This window comes from Anguilla rostrata, chromosome 2, assembly GCF_018555375.3.
Source record: "Anguilla rostrata isolate EN2019 chromosome 2, ASM1855537v3, whole genome shotgun sequence".
Taxonomy (NCBI): Eukaryota; Metazoa; Chordata; class Actinopteri; order Anguilliformes; family Anguillidae; genus Anguilla; species Anguilla rostrata.
Window position 1 is genome coordinate 65,183,977 of NC_057934.1, and position 9,781 is coordinate 65,193,757.

The window sequence follows — 9,781 nt, forward strand, 5'->3', positions numbered from 1 at the left end:
ACTTGACGTGGAAGCAACTGATCAGCCTATACTCAGTGCCACACAATGCCTTGGCTGAATGGAAAACCAGTCAAACCAGATAGGCTGACGGCGCAATGTGGACGTCATAACTCGGCCGACCAATGGTGTAACTTCACCACTCACTCAGTAAGTCACAGACATTCGCATTTGTAGGCCTGGACCCGCTGTTGCGGTCCAGCCAAAAAAATCACTGCAGCAATGTTCCAACATCAAGTATAAAGCCTTCCCAGAAGAGTGTAAGTTGTTATAGCAGCCAAGGGTGGACCAACTCCATATTAATCCCCATAATTTTGAGATCTTGGATGTCAGGTCTCCACATACTTTTTTGCAATGTAGTGTATATATAGCAACATGACTTCATTAGCCATAGTACAAACATCCACAATGTACTATGTGCTAAGAGCAACCCACATAGAAAATCTTTATAAAAATGCTAATTTAATGAAGAACAGCCGGGCTCCAACCGAGACTGTAAATGCACTGAGAGCATCTGTGTGCACGTGTGTGTTAAAGACACCCCGAGCCTGAAGGAGCATGCGTGAGAGGCTCCAGGGGTTTGGGTTCCGATGGGGGCGAGGGATGCGACCGTCAGCACTGCAGGGGTTAATTCCGCGGTGTCTGGCCGGGATAGCCACAAGCGCACATTCGGTAATAATGATCGCAGCGGACGGGTCTGGTAAACAGCGTCAGATGTGCTGAGTCAGGTCCAGTGCCACTCTGGGGAAGGCTAGAGCTTCTCCAGCCTGCACTTGTCGACAGTGCACAACACCCTGGCTCTCAGGCCCGCTGTGTAATTAAGGACTTTGGGGAGGTCAGCCAGTTGGTCTCAGCTGATCTGCGGGTGTCTGCAAAAAGGGGGAGATCTGGGCTGCTTTAGAAGAATTAAGAAAAAATAGAAATGTTGTGCAACAGCAGGGGCAGAGAAAGCTGTACAACAAACACGTCAACACATGCATGCAAACACAAACACACACACACACACACACACACTCATATACTGTACATACACGCATGCAAACACACACACAAACTCATATACTGTACACACACGCATGCAAACACACACACACACACACACACGTATACTGTACATACACGTATGCACACACACACACACACACACACACACTCATATACTGTACATACATGCATATACATGCACACACGCACACATACATAAACACATATACATGCACACACACATGCACACACATACATGTACACACACACAGATACACCCTTTAAAGAGGTTGTATCATTTCTCTCTGTGCTCTGCTCATTGGTGGTAGGTTTCGTCTTGATTAAATTTGGTCAGGAGCAGCACTTAAAAGGAACACTTCTTACTCTTGAATCTGTTTTTCCAGGTGATTTTCGAATACAGAAACTGTTACAAGCAAGCACAAATTCTTACAGAAATAAAATATGCTAAAACTATTGAAATAAAAATATATTCCTAAGATACTGCATCATTTCACAATACATGTGCAAATATATGAAGTATTGCCATGTTAACAATTACATGTTCTGGAAAGTTATGTCATAATATTAAATATAGTCTATTTTCATAAAGGAAGGCTGGGGCAGCAATGTTGTGCCTTGAATACACTTTTTTTAAAAGATTGTCTCAAATCATGAAGGTAGTCATCTGTATTTGAGGAAATATTAAAATGTATTGAAGTGTAGAATACATCATGAATTTATTAATTTATCACAAGATTAGATCACTCAAATATGTCCTTGTAGCATCTAGAATCTTAAGCTGCTTTGTATTGAAGATTGTGATAGTTTGCAATACTGTGTACACACCTCTGCTAGTGCTCTGACCATTTTATTTGTCCCATCAGTTTCTGGTAAAATTCACCAAATTAAAATAGTGCTGCCAGTGTTCATTGTGGCCTGAACAGCAAAAAGTGCTTATTTTATCGCTTGAACAAGCCTTTGCTGTGTAGACTAGATACAGGGTTGTCTATTGTAAAAAAGGTCATGGCGTACTTTCTGGAAAACAGATGTTTAATGACTGTAGTTGGCTGGCAACATAATGAAAATGACTAATGCTTCACTCTGTTATAACCATATGAGGAGACATTTCTCCAGGAAAAAAAAAAAAAAAAAGTATTTACAGTTCTTCTTTCCGTCGCAGTTGTACGCCATCTTGTTAAGGACCCCGCTCCATCTCCCTTGCTGGCTGGTCCTGGCATTCAGCTTTAATGAGTCTGCGAAATAAAAACGCACTTAATAGGAACAGGGCCCATGGCAGTTTTTTGGCATGCGGTTTGTGGTTTGAGTTCCCCCCCCGGCTCAGGCTCCAAAAAGGGAAATGTGGCCTTTGCCAGGCACAGCCACGCCACTCCTCCCATCTCCAAAGACAACCCCCGTGCCACTCGCTGCACCCTTATCGGGGGGGTAAGTGGTTCCGCGGGACCACAGTAACCTGGCGGGCACACCTAGCTGTGCCGTGGGACCAGGCGTGAGCACGTACTGCAATTTAAAGGGGTGGGTGCTAGGGTGGAGGAAAGCCATTGTTCAAGTATTATCTATGGGCAGGGTTGTGTTTATCCTCACCTTACCAGAGGTTGAGCTGGGTTTGCTCGCACACATGCTGGGGTGAGCTCAGGTGCTGTGCAGCCACGGGCTTTCAGCTCACGCCTCTCTGTTTCCATAAGAACAACAATGCCTGTACGCCGAACGCAGTTCACACCTTGTAGATGTAAGCAAAGGAATGTACTACTATGAAACGCAGCCCCACCTAACCCTGGTCCCTGTTTTACATTGTTTGGTGGAGTACATTCTGCACCATATATTTCCCTGATTATATTTCAGCCATTGTGTTTTATTTTAGGCTAATACTGTATGTATTATGTATGTATTACCAAACTTAATTGTGACAATGATCGGATGAAAAGTAATTAGGTTATTTACAGATTTTTGATTTGACAAATGCAACACATTACTCTGTTAATTTTTTATTTTATAAATAAATTCACAGAGATTATTACATACAAGATTGGATCAATTTTTATCATCACACCTACCCAACAACAATATACAAAGTGTGTTTAGTTCAACGTCCTGTTAAAACGATGTAGCTGTCGAATGTCTTTTTGTTGTTTTTGTAGTAAAGACACAGCTGTGCCTGTGGGACATGGGCGGAGCACAAGGTCAATCAGGCCATTTTTCCTTTTTAATTCAGGCCTTCTTCCTTTGTGTGGCTTTTAATGTTCTCTGCTGTTGGTTCATTTTTTTTTATTCTGTAGCATTTTGAGATTTTTTTCTAATGGAAAGTGCATTACAAATTAAACGTATTATCATTATTATTGTTATTATTATTATTATTTATTATTATTATTATGGTGGAGAAACCGTGACGTGTTTGAGGACATCTCTCTGTGGTGAGCCGTGTGCACAAAGACCTGCTTTTCCTCACGGTCCCTCTCAGCCACGGCAACAGGAAGGCTTGACGTCTCTTTCGCCGTTTCCCCAAAACTGTGGGGTCCGCTGTTGTTCCCCGTCTGCACCAGGCCTGCAGCCGTGCGCCAGGATACCACGCTGAACGCGCTCCGGATCTCCGCGCCTCCTCGTGATCACTCACGCTGTCCTCCACTCCACTGTGGAATTATGAAGAAAGTGTGCGCGGTTTACACCCGACTGAATGGGCCTCATGCCAACCACACTCACAACAACATTCATTTGCACATTATTCCAAAGCTTAGTTTATGAAAAAACATTTGCACTCATTTGCTGTATTAATATATTGCATGAAAGTTGCTACACAAATAAAGTTCATTTTTTATAAATACAGATACACTTCATCAGTGATTTCTTTTTGGACTGGCAGACCTTAACACAAACAAAATAAAATATTACTCATATGAGATATATGAGTGACAGAAGTATGCTCCTGCTTTTAACCTCTGCTCTGTTCTTTAATTACTGTTATACTGCAGTCGAATTCCCCATTTGATATTTGATATTTGATTGTCAACTGCATTGTTGCGTAATTTAGTATTTTATGTCAGGTCTCCATTCCAAAAGAGATTTAGATCTCAATGGAGTATTCCTGGTTATATAAATGTTAAATTAAAAAAATAGATATTACATATATTCCATGAACCTAGGTTATTAAAGTTTTTTTTTTTTTTTTTTTAAATAACCCTCAAAAGACAACTTCAATGGCAGTTGCCAGTGGTTACAGACAAAGGCTGTAGAGGTGCTACGAATAGGAAGAAATCAGGAATAGTCTTCTTCAGATAAAAAAACACCCAAATTGCATTCTGGGGGCAACATCCTGTGTTTGCAGATTTGCTCCTTCGGTATATTAAGTGCCTGACATGCAAACTGCCATAAATCTGTGGCTGACAGCAGGGTTTTAAGGTGGAGACGCTGAGTTTCCTTTATGAGCTCACCACCATCCCAGGCTTTCAGCGCACCTAAGCGTGACCTCATGTCTCAAATTTAGGCCGCCGATCCCTCTCCCACTGCCGTCTGTTTTCCTTGGATCCCGAACACCTGGGACTGAGCCGTGGGGGGGTGGGCCCAGTGCCAACATTCCACCATGCCAGCGCCGTGTGCCCGGGCACAGCAGCTCGACACGCAGTGTCTTCATTTAAAGGGACGGTTCGATAAAGGCATTATTATTATTTTTTTAACCATAATTATTATTCTTATTAAAGTCACTGCTCTTAATCGCTCACTGATTTTATCATTCCTCTGCCTCCTTGCATGGAATGCTTACGTTACCGACCGAAAGATACCACGAGTATTTTAGGCCTGAGTTCTTCCATGTACTGCTGAAGTCGCTGGTTTTCCTGCTATAATGTTCACCTATCAATTACCAGAGGTAACCGTAGATATACTTGTAAATCATTAACATACATGGATTTAATGGATAACATTTATATAGATAAACTTTTGTTGACCTCTTGATGATGGAGTGGGTGGCATTCTGTCCAAATCAAAGCAAGCCTTAGACCCTAAATCCAGTGCGAGTTCCAGTGTGAGTTAACATGTCCCTCCCATAAGTGTTTCTTAAAAAAAACCTACAAATCACAAAAATGTTCCCTACTCACTCCCCAAAGATTTGTATCGAGGGAGGGAAAGAAGAAGGGAAGTGGCACATTTATTTTCAGGAAGGAAACACATCTGTTGAACAACAAAAGCGACCAAAAAAAAAAAAGAATTCAGCCAGGGGTGTTCTTAAAAAACAGTCGCCCCTCTGTCCCTGCCAGCCCTTCGGCTCCCACCCTCACACGAGCCCACGCACCCGCCCACGCTCACACGAGCGCACACGAGCGCACGCAGACACAGACGCACGGCGTTAGTCAGCGGACTGTGCCCTCCGTGCGTGACTAACCCGGCTCGCTCTCCCCACTTCCTCCCGGGGCCCAACGCGCCGATGCTGGGTCCTACGGCACAGGCGCTGTTGTCCTTACTGGGCCGGGGTCAGGGCAGTCCAGAGTCGAATGGGGATGAATGTCTATTCATTGGGTTTATTCGGGATTCAATTTGAGATGGTGATTGCTGCTGTGTTGGAGGCCATTTTTTCCAGCCACACAGTATAGGACATTTATTTATCTATTAGACAGTGTATTTTTGGTTTGATGGACGGTTCCGGAAGACAGGTAGCCAATTTTCTGAAGCACCGACTGGCAGAAAAGTAGAGTGTATAGTTAAGCAGATCTGTAGGTGCTTTGGCAGTCTTATATAAACAACAGCCATAGACGGACATATAGGTGTATGTAGTTGCAGGCACGCCCACGCACACAGGAACCCCACAGACCGGTTCTGGGCAGATGCCTGAATGTTGAGGCGGGGTGGGAGAGACAGGAAGTGGCACAGACGTCAGGACACAAAGGTGCGCCTCGGCCAGGTCCAGGCGGGTCACGCCAACCAGGAAGCTGGCAGAGATACGGTAGAATACAGTAATGTGGGGACAGCTGAGAGCGGGGAGGGGGAGGGAGAGAAAGAAAGGGAAAGATAGAGCGAGAGAGAGAGAGAGAGAGAGGGAGAGAGAGAGAGAGAGAGAGAGAGAGAGAGAGAGAGAGAGAGAGAGAGAGAGAGAGAGAGAGAGAGAGCGCAAAAGGAGTACATGCGTACCTGCATGTCCACAATTTCTAGATCTGCTCACTCTGCTTTAATTATGCTATATTGTGAGGGAAAAGTCAGTGGCAGGGCTGTGGGAGGCTTCTTGTAGAGAAAAAAATAATTGATATTGTCAACCGAAATTAAATTTAAAAAAATTATTTTCAATTACCGGTAGTGATTATTATATCATCGTTACAATGTTCAGTTAAGAACATGCTCATCACATATTTGTGATCTTTCATCTTAAAGGTTTAAAATCATCATCAAGCCCATTTTTTTTTAAATCACATACAATCTGGGTTGTTCTCTGCTTGAAATCATGACTTTTTTGAATAAATGTCATTATTTTTGGTTTTGCTTTTATGTTATGGCTGTAAGTTTATTATGAATAAAATAATAGCATGAGGCCTAACTGCACTTTGAATTGTTCTTGCTAGTCTCTGTTTACACATAATGAGAGACCATCAGCCTTGTCATAATTCTGCACTAGGAACTGTAAATGGATCTGACTAGTAGCTGGAATAGCTCAAATACAATATGATAGATGAAAAGGTGGGGATAAAATTATTTAATAACCAAACATAAGCTATCTTTTAAAATTTTGTTTGGTAGTCAATATTATGCATTATCAACACCAAAATTAACAGCATATTTATCTTCTGTTCAATTGTGCCACCTAATGGTCGGACACTGAACTGCATTAGTTGTGTAAGTGGCTGTGCAACTGTAGTAGTCAACTTGCCTTCTCTAAACAATAAAACAGATAAAATAATACTTTTGTTAGACATTTTTCAGTTGTGGCGTCTTCCATATTTATTCAGGCTCTTAATAAATTGTAAGGCGGCAATGTGAAGTATAATAAAACTATTTAAAAAGGAAACAGAGGAGTGCAGAGTCAGTTTTTTTATGCAAATAAAGTAAAATATATGAAACTATAAAAGTAGTAAACCTACACAGAGCAACAGTGTACATTTTGCCAGTGACTGCACAAAGTTATTTCATTAAAAAAAAAAAAAAACATTTTAACAGTCAACCTTAACAGTCAAATATGCTGACAAGTTTTTTTTTTTTTTGCATAGCTGAGACTGTGATGCACCCAGTTACTGCCATTGCTTAGATTTTTATCTGTGCGGCTTGCCGCACAATCGTTCGTTGCTCTTTTTCAATGTCACGCAAACGGTTTTTCTGATTTAAAGCACAGAAGGCTAGACAACGTTTTGCACGAGAACATAATCAGTTATTTAGAAGTACTAGGAAATTTCGTTTCGAAATCCTGTGTTCTTGAGCAAGATCACTTTAATGACAATCGAAAGTCTAATGCATAATTCATAGAATTATTCAGACATGTCATAGGCTCTATCCTGATAGGAAATTATAACTTCTTAGAAGTTATTATAACCAAACTGGCAAAAGGGTCAGTTTGGTTATAACAGTACTGTTCAACAGGGACATGGTTGAAATTGATATTTTATGTGAATTATCTGGCGAGGCAGACTAAAGACCCACCTCATTAGAATGCATCTTGGCTCCCTCCCATTCCCACCGCAAGGCACTTCCTCCTTTCATCCTGACTTACGTTTTTGGCATTTTTATTGTATTTGTGACTCAAATCAGTTCTTTGACCCTGCATTTCCTGCTTACAAAGCCAGAGGTGAAGACTTCCATATACACCGATTCTAAACTTCCCCTTTGATTTCAACATGCCTCTTGGACATACCATTGATATATAATATTCACCTGGGACTTACTGTTCCTTCTCTGAAAAATATGTCCTTCCCTCTGTAGATTTTGACTATCAATAGTAAATTCTACTATTATTACTACTACCACTACTACTCCTAATGACTAAAAGTAATACTATGATACCATTATATCTCAACTGAATACATTGTTAGCTATTGATATGACTGTGCAGAGTGACACTAGAAGGGAAAGGGGCAATGCAGCAGTAGGAGGAGGGTTTCACATCAGAGACACGATCACGTGGTACACTGACAGGAATTATCACTCATTCTCCCTCTGCCACTTCCACGAATGAAGGCAGCCGGGACCACTGAGCGTGAGAGACTCTCCTCTAGGTTTTGGGCCTGTCCTGTCTCTAATGCCCCATCTCTTCATCTTTCTCGTTTCTCAGATCTGCTGATGGTGTTAACTTCAGAGCAGGAAGTCGGTCGGAGCGGTTATGTGGTTGTGGCCACATTCGCAGTAAAATATTCAAAAGGAATGAACTTCCGTAGAAATGAGGAACTCAAGAAGTCTGATTAGTTGATATGTACACCCATCTTCCAGAGAACCAGCCTCTACCCATTCCCCAACAAATAACTCCCAGGAAGCCACAGCAACGAATGTTCCTTTGAAAAGGAAATATATGGTGGGCGGTATGTGGGAAACAAAAAATTCAGACAGACCACATCTTCAGTTACTACAATTAAGTAATTGTTATTATATGTTTTTTTTCTTCAAAAAACACGACACAATACTGGAAAACTTACGAGACGTTTCAGTATTGAGCTTTCCTCAGTGTGAAACAACCAGAAAGCTCAATGGTGAAATGTGTGTTGCAAGTCCTCAAATAAAACATATTGTTTTAAGTGTGTTTGAAAAATCTTTTGGAGTGCGAAGCCTTTTTTTTTTTTTTCTTTGATTCATTACTTCATTTGGCGTTTACGCACCCAATAGGCTACCCAATTTCTGATCGCAAACAGCTTTCAGATAACATATGCCAATAACTTCTGATGATTCCTTTAGCAAGGACTAGTTAGGAACAATGTCACATTTGTTAAACAAAAACAGAACAGATTAGCAAAATGTACATCACAGTGGGCTATAAAAAAAATTCAAGTACATATATAACATCCAGCTTCAAACTCATTTAATAAAATGCACATTTGAAGGCTTAATAACAATGTTTACATTATTTTGTTAAGTGAGATTTTTTCCCTCCAGTGTGCAGAAAATTGTATTTTCAGTGTGTTCCTAACACCATTTAAGAAACAAATAACTTTGACTAGGAAAAAGATTAAATGCGGTTGATCACAAACAAACACATCTTGAAACAGGTATAGGTATATTAAATCAAATTTCCATGTCGGCCATTTGCAATGTAATCCCATCGGCCAAACAGTACGTCAGAATACAGAGTTTCTGTTAAAGTGCGGCAACATTCTAGAACAGCACAGCTTTGAGAGAATATGTGTATGATGCAGCATTGCAGTGAGTGTAACAAAAATGGTTTCATTGTATAACATTGGTTCTTGTACAAGGAAATATCAACGGAGTATGGTTAGTAAATTGATTTACGCACCAGCTTTCAACGCAAGCTTCTTGGAATGTTGTTTGCCAGGTCGATTGGATCTTTTGCTCACAGGGACCTATAGGAGTTGGTTGAGTCTCCACAGGGATGCACTGATGTTCTCTTCTACTAAATTGAATCAAAATAACATGTTACTCCTTTATTTGTTTTCATTTAAGTTAGCTGTTGTAACAGTGCGGAAAAAAGCAAAAAAAAAAAAAATAGAGAAAATATATTATCAAACCAAATCTAAAATATACATACAAACAATTTATTTTTTTATAATTACGGTGCACCATTTCATTTTCGGTCAGACAACCTGTCTTCCTATTCGCAGCGCTATGGTTTGTGGGCCTTGGAATTTTATACAGGCAAATAGACGGTTAC

The 9,781-nt window shown here is 40.9% G+C and overlaps 1 long non-coding RNA gene across 4 annotated transcripts; it reads right to left on the minus strand.

Moving 5' to 3' along the window:
• Positions 1-487: 487 nt before the first annotated feature.
• LOC135248929 (uncharacterized) lies at positions 488-9,781 on the minus strand. Of its 4 annotated transcripts, XR_010328529.1 has the most exons (6): positions 9,407-9,684; positions 4,425-4,618; positions 3,432-3,626; positions 2,584-2,671; positions 2,142-2,234; positions 488-866 (listed from the first exon to the last, which is right to left on the minus strand). It is a non-coding gene; the product is annotated as an uncharacterized LOC135248929 (long non-coding RNA). The 4 variants fall into 4 exon arrangements; XR_010328527.1 differs by lacking the exons at positions 488-866; positions 2,142-2,234; positions 2,584-2,671 and adding an exon at positions 9,691-9,781 and having other exon boundaries at positions 2,845-3,626; positions 9,407-9,520; XR_010328528.1 differs by lacking the exons at positions 488-866; positions 2,142-2,234; positions 2,584-2,671 and adding an exon at positions 9,691-9,764 and having other exon boundaries at positions 2,845-3,626; positions 9,407-9,523.